Source organism: Sus scrofa, chromosome 13 (genome assembly GCF_000003025.6).
Source record: "Sus scrofa isolate TJ Tabasco breed Duroc chromosome 13, Sscrofa11.1, whole genome shotgun sequence".
Classification (NCBI taxonomy): Eukaryota; Metazoa; Chordata; class Mammalia; order Artiodactyla; family Suidae; genus Sus; species Sus scrofa.
The window spans coordinates 87,711,805-87,723,731 of NC_010455.5; positions in this window are offsets into that span (position 1 = coordinate 87,711,805).

An 11,927-nucleotide genomic window follows, 5' to 3' on the forward strand; every position below is an offset into this window, starting at 1 on the left:
GAGCATGGGGAGCCAACACTTTCCAGGGAAACGTGTCAACTTCATGGACACATGGCACTTACACCATCCCTTTCCTGTCCTGGACTGAGCAGGCACAGACCTAGGGTTCCCTCTGAGGAACACAAGGTTATTTCAGCTCCCAATGGGTGAGGACATTTGAAAAGAGGAGATTTTTGCTTGCCTATGTCCAAAGCTGAGTGAGTTAGTGTCAAGATTTAGGCCAAGTTCTAAATGAGCTCCCTACCTTTGGACTCAGGAGATGGTTTACAAATGGTATGCCCATCCTCAATCCGAAGGAAATTTCAAAACATTCCAAAAATTCCTGTGAAATCAGGATCAGAGCTCATCTCCCTCATGCCTAGCTGTAAATCACTTTGAAACTGCAATATACTTCAGCCGTACATCCTTCTGTGTATCCATGTTATTGCCTGTTAGTGAAATAAATGTTACAGCAGTCTCATTTAAAAATTTAAGAAGAGCAAAAATTTCCAGTGGTCTTTAGACTCTACTCAACATTAATCCTTAAAACTAAGGTTACAGAGTTCCTATTTTGAGGGTTTCCTAGTTAAAGTCTATTTTTCTTATACCTGAAGCAGGTGATGTTTCTGCAGAAACATCTGAATGACAGCGGGAGTGAAGGACAAATCTAATAAAGCCTAATAAAGCATGAGCATCGAAATGTCATTAAACTTACAAAGATGAGACTCAAAATCACCAAAAAGGTAAATGTCTTCATTAGTCTGATCTCTGAAGACTGTCGAACATTTCATTAATTTATAATTTATGATTGTTTGACAAATATTGAAAAGTATGTAAATATGAGCTGGATAATGTCTTTTCTGCGGGGGATGAGGAAATGACCCAAACTGTACGTGTCTGCAAGATTACACACAGGACCCAGCTCTCTGTTATCAAACTGTGCCGCCCCTTTAGCCAACATATTGTGCAAGTGACAAGTGAAATAGTGCAGATAAACCAATGGTTTAAAACGTAATAAAGACAACAGCCATTTGCATTTTTTACATTTTATTACAAAGGTAATTTACTATGACACATTTCTGAATGTAATTTATGAAAACATGTTAAAGCAATTACATCGTGTATATAGCCCTCAGAGCTACAAAATTCAGATAAATAATAATATTATAGACCTTTAGAGACTTTCCCTATTGAAAACATATCATAAAGGGAATCCTTTATTTCAAAAATGGTTTGTAAGAAGAAAACAATGGCATTAAAATTTAAAATTAAGAATAAAATCTTGACAAACAATAGAAAGTAAATGAATAATATTCTTTGCTGGAGTTGCAAAATTAAATCTTTATGATGACAATTCGTTTATTTCACACAGTTTATTATCAACAATTTCTTTTCCTTCCTGGAGTCAATGTTAAGCACAAAGTATTAAAAGCTTTTGGGGAGGAAGATACAAGAGGAATGCGTTTCCTCTTTCAAACTTCTGAGCTCATTCCTTCAACCCATTTCTCTTTTCTAAAGCAGAAGACTGTGCCAGCTCTGAAAAATAAAGGGAAATCTATTCCCTGAAGGTCAGTACTGTCTGAACTTATCCTTCAAGTAAATTTTCTATACCAGACTGTCATGAGTTATCAGAATGGCAGAGGATTCCATGGGGGGAAAGGAGAAGAAAAGTTTAGATAATAGAGTAGGAAATAGAAATGAGAAATGTTTCATTTCTTCTCCCACTCCCCATACATGAATTTATTTCATAATATCTCCATAATATGTTTTAAATCTGGGAGTGCAGGACTTGATACTTTAGATTCAGCCTCCAACTATTCTTATCAACTTTTTGGGGGGAATGGGGGAGGTGGGTGGATCATCCTTCCTTTTTATTTATAAGTACAATGCTTTGTAAATGCTTTAGCCTTTAAAGTCATAAGTACTATTCTTTGCAAATGTTTTAGCTTTAAGTCAGTCATAAAAACAAGTCTGAGATGGGCCCTTTTCCTGCCTAGGGGGGGTGGAGGGGAGGCATGCCCTGGGTTTATTCCACAGCCTTGAGACTGTCTGCAAGGTCAATTGTATGTTTGCTAAAATGATGCCTTAGGGAGTGTTACTACTATGTGACAGGCTTATAGCCACAATTTCCTCCTAGTCACTTTAAATATCAAAAAAAGAAAGAAAAAGAAAAAAAACCTTGACATACCCCCCAAATCTAAATTTGAGGGGCATCAGGAACACAAATTTTGCCTAGTCTTCTTTTTAATTGGGGGTGTCTAGCAGCCCGCAATAACTAGCCTCCACATCTTCCCCTACACCTCCCAGCCAGGTTCAAACACTCAACATCCGCAAGTGAATGCACAGGCACTGGGGCCCTTGAAGGGTGACTACAGAGTTCTGTCCAGTTACCTAACCTGGGCCATCACTCTGGAGCAGTGGACAGGTGAGTCTCAGGTCTAAGGACCAGACTCTAACTCTCTGCCCAGGAACTTCTGCTCTGCCCTACCCCCTGCTATACTGAGCACGCAGCCAAAGTTCCTCCACTTTCAGGTGAAGCTGGTGCTGCTGCCTTTCTCCCACCAAACATCCTTTGGTTGACAGCGCTGGTGAATAGACCTGCAGCTCAGCAGGCTTTAGCTTCGGACCGATTCCTCACCTCCATTAGCCCCCTGGCCCTAGCCGAGTCTCAGCACCTCCCCCTTGCCTCTAGAGCTGGGCTGAGACAAGGAGGTGGACTGTGCACTAGTTCTAACCAGGGTTAAGTCAGTCCTTGGTTCCAGCCTTTGTCTTCTCTTGGAATGTTTAGGGGCTGCATATGCTTTTGTGTTGCAAACAGCAAGCAGGGTCCCCAGGAGTCTCTAACCCCATGCCTTGGCTGGAGCATGGTTTCCCTAGACGACTGTGGCAGGGCAGGCCTCTGGGCTGTGGTCTTGAGCACTGCCACGCAAACCGGCAGCAGGGCAGACAGACAGCGTCCTTCACAAACACAAAGAAAAGTTCCTAAATAAACAAGTAAATAGTTTAGGAATGAATTGCACTGATGGTGAACTCCCTGAATTCACAGATAAGCTGCAAGAAGGGAAATATAATGAGGGAGGGGATCAATAAAGAGAGGGGGCTGAAGGAAAAAAAATACCTGCTGATGTGTCAACTTCAATGGGCAAACAATCTTCTAATAACAAATGAAACAATGAAAGGGCTGCATTGTTTCCTATTAAGTGCTCCATCCATGACCCCGTTTATATCTGCCTGGCCATGTTTTGATGACTTAGAGTATATGCAAAAACAAACTTTCCTGCAGTGTCATTTTTTTTCTCTTTCTTCTCTGCCTGTCAAGCTTTTCTTTCCAAATTGTAGGATGATTTTAAAAAGAAGGCAAAGCAGAAGAGGGAAAAAAACCTCCACCACCATCACCACCCAAGAAATGATAAATAGCATCGAATAGCTAATCGCTGGAGGGTGCGTTTACCAATTCATAATCATTTATTCTTGGTGATGTATGGCTCTTACTCTTAAATCTGAAAAGCTTCTATTTGAAGGTGTAAATAGCTTTTTTTCTTTGCTGCAGTAAACCTTCCTGCATTAGCAGTGATTGATCTCATGTACAATTCGTCCCAGAGTGCTATTTTACAGGGGGAACACTAGCTTTTGGAGATTAACTGGGGAGTCTGTTACATATTAATGAAGCCGGGAGATATACTAACGTTTTGGTAATTTAGTTATTTGTGTCTATAGCTATCGTCGTTATTTTCTTTTAGACCCCTGCGGTTGTTATCCATCGAATTAAAAAGTGGTCCTTAGAATTATTTTTTTTCCACTGGCAACTAAATGCCATTTAATGTGAAAAACAAATGTTGACTTCTCTCTTTAAGGAAGTGTGTTTCTTGGCAAGACATCAAAGTGTTTTAAACTGTATTAGTGGGTTATGTTAGTTTTCTTACTCAGAGCCAGCACTAAAGTAATAACTAATGGGAAGGAAAAGAAAAAAGAAGTCTTGGCCTGTCTCTATCTTAGAAAAATTATTGGATCTTCTAGGGGAGTAGGAGGTTAAAATTCTAGAAAAAAAATATATGTTCCTGGCAAGAGGTTCCCCCAAATATTTGGAAATCCAAACTTAAATTTGGGAGTGGGGGCAGTGAGGGAGGAGGAGCAGAGATTGCTCATTGGTTTGCAACTTGATAATTAATCCATCCCCAAATGAGACATCAAGGTCATTAATGCCTGTGTGTTCACAGAAAGAGATTTTAGTGAATTGCAATCCTGAACAAAAGCCACACCTGGCAAAGAAGTTGCTTCATGGCCAGAGATTAAAAACGGCACTGCTTCTCTTTTCTTGTAGGATTTTTATGAGGAGAGGGATTTCCTAATATGATCTGTCTTCCCTCAGAAGATCTGGGGGATCGTCAGCAGACAGGAAGTCTCTCCAGACATCCCCCAATTTCTCGGGTTCTGTGGAGGACAAAGGATCACTGCCCATTGCAGGAGTAGGGACAGGGGAGGAGAAAAGCAGTTGTGAAAGTCTTTGGTTAGAGTAGAGAGAGCGCGAGCGCGTTAGAATCTGCCTTGTGTAGGAAAAGGTGGATCACCCGCTTCTACTTCCGGAAACTGCCTACTGAGTTCGGGAGAGTCCAGGAAGTGGCAAATCATCCCTGAGGGTCACATTTGCTCCTCGGTCCTGACGCTGGGAATCTTTGCTCCAAGTTCCCTCTGATCTCCTACCCCAAGCCAGGTGCATCTGTCTTACCCTAAAAGAGAGTCCCCTCTACATTTCCCTCCCACAGCCTGTTACAACCTCCTCCCATGGAGCTCCGCATGATTGGGGCTTTCCAGCCCAGAGTTTAGAGCGAGTACAACTACAAGACGCAACCAACTTTCCAGAGCCAGGAAACACTGAAGCGTGATGGCGCCAGTTGGCCGGGGCGCGCCCCTTTTGTTTTCGGGGGGCGATTTATGTTCTTTATAAAAATGTGGTTTGGAAAAATAGAAAGGGCCTTGAAAACGTTGTTACAATGAAAAAGGGACAAATTAGAAGACATTTTCCGTGATCAAAGGCGGGAGGGAGAGCGCGCATGGGCATTCACAAAGCTTGACTTATTCACTCCCCTCTGCAAGCCGGGGCAACAAGCGTGTCCCCCATTGACAAGGCGCCCTATTCAGACTGCAGGTGCGAAGTGGGCCGGCGTGCCCGGCCACATTATGTCAAGGTTGTTGGAGATTAGTGTTCGGCCTTAATAACTAAAGCGCTTGATTTACATTGGAAAAAAGTCCCCTCAGCCGTGAAAACAAAATCGTTGAACGCGTGATCATTGCGAGGGCGGCTGATATCCTAATACGTGTATTGTTCTCCGACTGGGCCCAGGCACGACCTGGCCTCTTCAGGAAGGGCAAAGCTTGGGTTGCTGCCCTTGGACCATGTCTCCAATCATACACCCTGACTGGGGTCTGGAAGAAAAGGTGATGGGTAGAAGTTTTACAGGGCTGTAAGGAAGAGAGAGTGGGAGCTTCCCTGGGAGTCCAGATCCGGGCTCCCAGTGTTAGCAAACCATAGGATGGGAGAATCTTGGGGGCTCCAGGGCCTCAGGCCCAAGAGTCCAGTGTCTCAACGCTGGAGGGCCTCCAACGTTACTTTGGTGGGAGAGCAGAGGGATGTGTCTTGAAGTGCTATGGGCAGAAACTTTACCCAAAGGTGATGATCCTTTGGTAGTAACTGGAGAGCTGAAGAAACTTAGAAGGACTAAGACACACCTACTAATTTGGGCTGCCTCCTAGAAGGCCATAGCATCCAGGCCAATTCTCTCTCTCCTAGGATAGCCTATTTCAGGGAAATCCAGACCTACTTGCAGCCCCTAATTCACTTTCTCCATACTCTCCTGTTTTGCTTTCCCACAGATGAAGGTGATAGGGTGAGGAAGAGGGGTAATCACCTTGGCCTTAGTCAACTCCATTCCCCCCTACACTACTCTATCTGTGCCTTTCAGATTTCCCTCTCCCCCACCCTGAAAAGCAACACAGAGAACAAGAGATCTGTGGTTGGGACCTATGAATAGCCATTTCAATATGTGTATGTATCTATTCTAACTGTGATATCTTTTGTAGACGTCAAGCTACTTAAGGCAATTTCCATAAGATCTGTACTAGAAGAAAAGGTTCAGTGGGGACAAGGTGAGAAAGCTGTTAACTATTGTCTGGCCCTGAAAAAGTCGTAAGTCAGTGCCTTGGTAGCTGACCTGTCAGTGGAAGGTATAAAGGCTTTATTCATGCAGTTGCTGCAATGTTCTCAGCTCTCACAAAAGTGTTTTTATGATTTGGTTCTCTTACCTCTTTTCTTAATTAAAAAGCTGAACCATTAGAATAGCACCTGCATCATGTCCTGATGGTGCCTGCATACTAATTCCAGAGCCTTTACAACCAGTAATTATAACATAAAATCAGAGATTGAATAAAACAGAAGGATTTTGCTCCCAAAGCCCTGCTAATCCCCTTTTAAAAGGGTCTGGTGAAATAATTCAGGACAGTATCCGGAAGTTGGATTACCGCTCCTTTTTTCACTTTTTACAATGAAATGATATTTCACACTTGAAGCTCTGTTTTTCTACAACAGGTTTTTTTTTTTTTTTTCCTATAAGAAAGTTGGCAGGTTTTTTGAACAATACAAACACTTGACTGTGGATTCACTGCTTACTAAATACAGTGGTAGAAAATGTAGGGAAAATTTATATGACATGTTTCAAATACATTTTCTCAGGTGAAAATGGCTGCAGTGTGATGGAGAACTGCGTATGTGCATCAGGAAATTCTCCTCACTTCTCTCAGAAGAAATAAATAAGCAAATCTTCTGGGGTCAGATGCCTATTTTTCAAGACTTAAAAATATGTACATTTCAGGCAAAACACTTTTCTCTAAGTTGCTGGGTGTATTTTTTAAAAAAAACACTTAATGAATACATTGATGAACTCAAAAGCTAGATGCCTCCATTAAACCCCGGGCAAGACTTTGCAGTGGCACAAGCCAAGGACCTTGAGCTGCCTGCAGTTTCTCCCCAGTTCTGGCAAAGAACATTACCCTCATCTGGCTAATCTTATCTTGCATGGGCCAGCCGTCAGTCAGAAAAAGGAGAAAACGGGGTCATCCTTCTGATTTTCTGTGTAAATCATCTGATAATATTGTGGCTGGGTTTTTTTTTTTTGTTTTGTTTTTTGTTTTTTTTTTTACAACTGCATGGCATAGCCAAAACCATAGAAATTTACTTAATTTTGGTTTCTTTTCTCTGAAGACATTTCCCAAAGCTTCCCATTTACTATGAAGTTCAGAACCACGCACACTCTGCTTGACTTGTTTTGAAGTGATCAATATTCTTGCCCTGCATGCTGGCTCACATGGAATCTATATTGAATCTAAAGAAGCCAAAATGCAAGACAAGTTTCAAGTTCACCTCCCTGGTCATATTTACATTTTATCAACTTGCATCTCTCCCTCTCTCTCTTCTACAAAGTTGTTTGGATGTTTACAAAGCCACTGGAAGATGCAGGGGCAAACATCAGACCTCTTTTAATTGTCCAATGAATTTCTTTTTCTTAAATGGTTTTGAGGTCTGAACTTAAAAATATTCCTAGAAAACTCAGAAACTTTCCTCATTGAAGATTTTTAGCTAAAAGAGAAATGCTGTCCTGATGCCCAGACAGGGAGTCTGTGACAAGCAGAATGTTATTGTGGGATTCTCAATTACCTAGTGACTACGATGTTGTTAATTTTCTCAGAATGAGGATTCAGTATGAAAAACAAAAATCTCTGCTTCTAAAAAAGGTTCTGATGCCTTCATGGATAGAATGTGCTTTTGTGTGACTCTTGTCCCAAATCGCTCTGTCCTGGGTCACCCACCTTTACCTCTCCACTTGCATATTCCTGCCCTCACACCCAGGTTGGGTCTTGAAAGGCTTAACACCAGACTCAGAGTAAACTCAGAAACTTATGGTAAAAATAAAATTAACCTCTGGATCAGCTGCAATGCTAGTGTCTAAACAAATCATGGGAGTGACGTTAGGATGATCAGGTTTCTCCTGCTTCGTTCTGTGCCAAAATAAATTCAAATCCCTCCAATCATTCTTGGGCCTTTTGAAAATAAATGACGTCTCTGCCTCAGTTCCCCTCTGCACGGCATCTGGAACTCTCAGAGAACATAAATTCATGTGGTTTCAGGACCCTCAGCCTAGAAGAGGAACATCCTGCTACAGACTTTGAGGTTCCTGGGGAATGCCACTCTTTCTAGGAGGGTCTGGAAAGCTGATTCAGAGAGGAGCTAGGAGATGAGGCTGAAAGTAATGGGGAGTCTTGTAAGTAATAGCAATAACCAAAAGCTCTTCATGTGTAAATTCTAAATATTTCAAGAATTATCTTATTTACCGCTCAAGACAAACCTCACAAGAAAAAGATTCTTTGAAATTCTCTATTAGCAGATGAGGAAACTGAAGCACGGGGAGGTTTCATCCCTCATGCAGGGGCACAGGGCCACAGGTGGATACGCCTGCCTTCCTGTCACAGCTGCACTTTCTACCTGGAGCTTTTATTTAGAGTAGGGAAAAGGAGAGGCCCAGTGGAAATCACTAGCAGGCTAAGGTGCCCCCAAACTCCCCTCAGCCGTGGTGCTGCCACCTGCCATGGGAAGTGGATAACTTCCCCAAAGTACACGAGGTTTTTCTCTAGGTGAAGCTAGCCAGGAGCACGTGGGCACCAGGGACTTCACCCCTCTGCCAAAGGTCACATTATTGAACTTTCCGCCAAAAAACAACACTTCGCAGAAAGCCCGAGCAGTCTTAGGGGCAGGCGGCGCACAAATGCCCCCGCGCACTTCGCCTGTCCTCCCCTCTTCCTCCACTCCGCAGCCTCAACTCCCCAGCTCCGACTGGAAAGGTTCAAAGGCAGACCTTTCCTCCAAGGCCCGCTGGGGGGCCAGGCGCCCTTCCTCACAGTCTCCACTCGGTTCCCGGGGATGGTTGGGCCATGACTCCCAGGGGCACAGCGCTGTCCGGGGCGCAATGGGGAGGCGCGGCTGGAGGGGCCGATGTTCCCTCTGGCGGGCGGCCGTCCAGACTCGGCAGCAGGACCAGGCGACGAGCCTGGAGGGCCCTTGGCCCAAGATGCCGGGGCCGTTCTCACCCCTATTTGCTCCCACCACAAGGATTCCGTCGGTCAAAGGGTTTACTGAGCGCCTTCCCACAGAGGTCAGGCGGGGAGACGGGAGCAGCAGGAGAGGTCTCTCTAACTGGTCCCGAAGCGGGAGGAGGGGGACTCTTCTGAGAAAGGGACGGGAGGGGGCGCTCATCCCAGGACTAACGGCCAAGGGCCTCCTCCCTCTCGGCGCCCAGCCATTTGGGCTTGTCTTGGCCAGTCCAGTGCCTGTCCCCTCGGGGCCGCTCTTTTCAAACACCCGCGGGTCGCCCTGAACCTTTGAGCGCTGGGGTCCCTCCCAGAACCTTCTCTGCAAACCTGCCGCCCTGACCCTATGAACTGGCTCTTTAAAGTGTTCTCAAAGGGAACACCATTCAGACCCAAGAGCCGTTGTCCTCCAACTCAGTTCATCCTAAGCCCTAGCTAGGCCTGTGGACAGCTGATGGAGAAGCTCTAATGCGAGGGAGGAGGCATACTGGTGCCCAGAGGCTCGGCGAGAGCTGGGAAGGTAGGAGGAAAGTTCTGGTGGTTCAGGTAGTTCTGATACATCTGAAATCATTTCTCCAGTGACAGGGCCAGATAAGAGAGCTTCTGCATCAGAGGCTAAAACTCACCGGAGATCCCAATCGCGGCACAAAGAAGAGTCAGTAGACTGTAGCCACCTAGTCTTAGGGCTTGGCTCTTCCCTGTTCTCTGAAGGAAGGTGCGAGGTCTGACCATCTGCTGCTTCCAGAGGGAGTGGGATCCAGCTGGGAAGACTCCTAAGGGCAACTGTGTCCAAGGTACCCCATCAGCACTTAGGGAAGTCTTGGAGCCAGGCTAGCCCTCTCTTTTTCTTCCTTTGTTTTATTCTTATCAACTATCAGGGTTTTTTCTGGTAAGTCAGAGGTGGTTTGTGAGAGGGTGCGAGATGCCAGTGCCATGAAAGGCAGCCTTGCCCAGAAGACATTGAAAGCATTGTTTTATATTTTCTGTCCTGTAATGAACACCAGTTGATTAGTGCCAGTGTTATTGCAGTGAAATTAGGGCAGGGGAAGTCTTCCCTTCCAAGGCTGCTTTGGTGGATTCCTCCATTTTGCTGCCCTGAATAACTAGGCTTTAGAGATGTTTCTGTGAAGCCATGAGGGAAGGCAATGAAGAGGACAGGGTGCAACATGAGAGCCCTAAATCTCTCCCAGGATGGTAAAACAATAAATAACAGGACACTCAGATTCAAAGGAGGAAAGGGAACATCACGTGGTTTATTTCCAAAGAAAATAGCAAAATGGAGCTCCATTACACAAAAGTCTTTGGAGGGAAAAGTTCACAGACTTTAATTCATTTTTACATATTTACAAGCAAGATTAAACCACAGATTTCAACTATGTTTTCATTCAACAAGCATTTTCAGTCAAACACATAACAACTTTTATTTCTTTGAAGTTAGTTCATAATTTAAGGATGCTAAGGGGACAGATGATAAATCACAGTGTGGGTAAAGAGGGCATCAAATAGTCTAAGGTTTAAGTCAGGCTTTCTTGCATGTGTGAATTATGATTACAAAACATTTGCCTGTCTGTATAATTCACATTCATTGCAATCATTACATTTTCCCATAAATTAACAATATAAACAAACATATGGGGACCTCCAGTAAACAAATAAAAAATCAATATAAGAGACAACATTTTGTAGCAACTATAATAACAGCATGGGTTACAGCTTGGGGAAACTTCTTTACAAATCATTTAGTCTGCACACACAGGGTGGGGAGGCTGGAACATCCTCATTTATTTAAATCACCTTTAAAACCACATCCAAAGGGTTGGGGGAAACCTGGACAGGGTGAAAGTTTCTTTCCTGGGCTCAATATGAAGTAAAGAACAGGACACGAGGATGGGAGGGGAGGGTGTTTGCATGCACTTTGGGATCCTGGACCTTCTGAACTCCAATTGCCAAGATTCTGAAGAAAGCAGGAAATTATAAAAATGTCTCTCTCCCTCAAGCCACTCTCCTTTCTATTAATGGCAGAAAGGGCTTGCTGATTGCTACTAGTGGGAAGAAACACACAATGGGTCTATTTTTAGCAGAGATTGTCTTTGAAGGAGCAGGAAATGTTAGCAATTGCTTGGCTGCAGCCTTAGGTTCCAAGGATCAGGAGCAAGAATGCTGGGAGCTCAACGGGTCCCTAGGTGACCTGCCTTGGACTGACTGAGTGCAGACCAGTGAAGAGAGAAGCAGACATGCAGTGTAGCTTAGGGTACCTAATCTCTGTCTGTACCACCTACATTATTTCCCTCCTGTCCCAGAGCCAAGCAAAGGGCCTCTCAACATCTGCACACCTCGACACACCCTGGACTTGATGTCTCTGCATTGCTTTTGTTTTTCTGGTAGCAGGACTTAGCCCTAAGTTACCAGTTAGTGTAGTGTGCATGTATTTTCTTTTTTAAGAAGTTTGATTTTATCTCTTTAGAAACGGTTTGAAACTAAGGGGGCAGAGGGAGTTTGACAGAGAGGAGAACAAATCGCTGACAAAGAACCTTTTACGTTTCATCAGCGTTGTTAGGACGACAAGAAGGAATGTCTCAGATAATAACTCCCACTTCAAAGATTTCTCAGCTCAATAGAAAGCGGACCATCCTTTTTATTCAACCACAAGGACTGGCACTAAAGAAGACTCCACTGTTTGATTTTTTTCCACCATGTTTATTTTTCCCCTATTCACTGGGGTACTTGGATAAAATAAACAACAAGACAATTAAGGGAACATGGACTTCTAACTTTCCTGCCATCTTCCCTATCCCCTTGGCCTTGGGCTCTTG